Source organism: Argiope bruennichi, chromosome 1 (genome assembly GCF_947563725.1).
Source record: "Argiope bruennichi chromosome 1, qqArgBrue1.1, whole genome shotgun sequence".
NCBI lineage: Eukaryota > Metazoa > Arthropoda > Arachnida > Araneae > Araneidae > Argiope > Argiope bruennichi.
In genome coordinates, this window is record NC_079151.1 from 151,264,084 (window position 1) to 151,266,583 (window position 2,500).

The following is a 2,500-nucleotide window of genomic DNA, read 5'->3' on the forward strand; positions in this document are numbered from 1 at the left end:
GATAGCGATATTTTTGAAAACGCGAAAGAAGATGATGTTCTAGCGGCAGATTCACCTCTGCGGAAACCTCCAACTACTTCAGTAGTTGCCGAGAAATTAAAAAACAATAATAAGAAACACTCACTTAGCTCTAAGTTTCTTTTGGCTAAAGCCAACAAGTCTGCAAACACCGCAGATATAACTAAACAGAAAAAGCGCAAAAAGCGCCTGGCAAAATCGTTAAAGAAAGCCAAACAAAAAATGACAGAAAAACATCTCAACCTCATTCCAGAGGGTGTTCCATTTAAACCCCTCCCTAAGGTCAGTAATACTGACATAGACAATATGGAGAGTGAGGACCTCATCCCGGGTACTCCAGAGTCCCAACAGGGAATATTTAACAACTTTGAGAGGTCCCACTTCTCAGCGGTAAATGACCTGCAGACTTTCATTGCCAAACACAAGCTGAAAAGCAATGCTGCAGTTGAACTTATGGGGATTTTTACCCGTCTTGTGGAAAGCTTTGACATGGGAGCAATAAACAAGAGGATAGAAAATTTAGAACAAAAAGTGGGCATTCCCGCGTCACCTCCAGCCCAACCTATAACAAAAACGTATGCCTCAGTGGCACAGCAGTGGTCGCAGGGTCTCCTGCCCACGCCAAATTTGCCAATACAGAATAGGGAACAGAACCCTCCTATATCTAATATAGCTAAACCACCAAATAAACCAGTAGCTAAACAATCAGCTGTAACACCAGCTAAACCACTAGCTAAACAATCAGCTATTACACCAGCTAAACAAACAGTAAGACAACGGGCTCCTGAGCAAGCCAAAAGGCAGAAAACAACAGAGAAGGCAGAATTTGTGGCCTTGCCCACAATCATTGTTGCCCCTCTAAACTCAGACCCAATGGAGGAGGAAAACACCACTAACCTCAATTTAAAATCTCTCCTGGAGGCAAATATACGCCCCAAAGCTCTTGGGGTCAGAATTATTTCTTGTAGGGAGGCAAGATCGAAAAACATCCTGATCTCGGTCCCCACCCAGGAAATGGCCTCAAAACTCTTGGAGGCAATTAATGTTCATGACTACCTCAAAACTATTTGTGAGGCACGCTTTCCGCAAAAGCGTGACCCGCAAATTATAATATACGATGTTGACAACACCGATCAAAACAAAAATGATGAAGAAGAAAACTTCATAAATAGAATTAAGGAAGACAATAATCTACCGGATGGCAAAATTAGGGTGCTATTCAGAAAACCAGGCAGGGGCGCTAGGTCACACTGGGTTTTGTCTCTGTCACCAAACATCTTTAAGGTCATTCAAAATGACAAAAGGCTACATTACGGATTCGGATCCAAGAAATTTAAAGAACATCTTGAGCCGATCCGATGCCAAAATTGCCTCAGATTTGGCCATACCAAAAATACATGTACTGCACCAATAGCTTGCAGCAAATGTTGTGAAAACCATGCAACTAAAACTTGCAATAAAAATAACAAAACGTGTCGGTTCTGTCGCGAAAGCAACAGAAAGCAAAAAACTAATTTCAAGACAGACCACTCTGCCACCTCTCTAAGTTGTCCCTTCTTTAAGAAGAACATCGAAAAACTCAAAGCTCATACCAATTATGAATAGTACACCTTCCACTAACTTATTTTCTTGGACAATTTTTCAGGGTAATCTTGGTCGCTCGTTCAAAGCAACCAAGGAGTTACCAATGCTATTAAACAGTAATACACCAGACATCTATTGCGTCCAGGAACCATATCTGCATGCCGGTTCCTCTTTTTTCCCATCTAAATGGCGCACCATACACCATCCTGACGGTAGTGTCCTCATCTCCATCAGAAACCCTAACATTGCAGTGGTGACTAGACATATTGACAAACTTTTCGTCTGTGTTGATGTCTCCCAGGGTCCGGACACGTTTACCATAATTTCATTTTATTTTCCACCTTCCTCTAACAAAAACACCCTTTTCCATAAACTAAATGACATGTTAGAGGTTTTCAAACCAAAACAGTGGTTCCTTGTGGGGGATGGCAACATCCAATCAGAATTGTGGGGTCCTGATAGGGACGACATCAAACGTAAGAGAGACATTGGAGCTCCGATGATTGACTTCATCATTCATAGGAATCTCCTGGTTTGGAATGATTATACCGCAGGACCCACATTTGAGACAAAAAATGGTAAAAGTTGGATAGATGTCACGCTCTCTACGTCATCACTTTATGACCGCAAAGAGGCGTGGCAATTGGAACGTAGCACACTCAGTGACCATTCCTACATTCTCTTTTCCCTTGCTGGTAATAACCACTTGCCACCTACACGTTCCCGTTTCAGCAAGAGGAAACTGAAGCTTCTTGGAAAAACGCTCGAGAAGCACTTCAAATCGCATCTCGAGACGACTAAAAACATCAAAACATCTCTTGAAGTAAACAATTTTATAGCTTATATCACTGCACTCCTGCAAAAAACATGCTTCGTTTCTGCAAAGAACAGCCAGAAA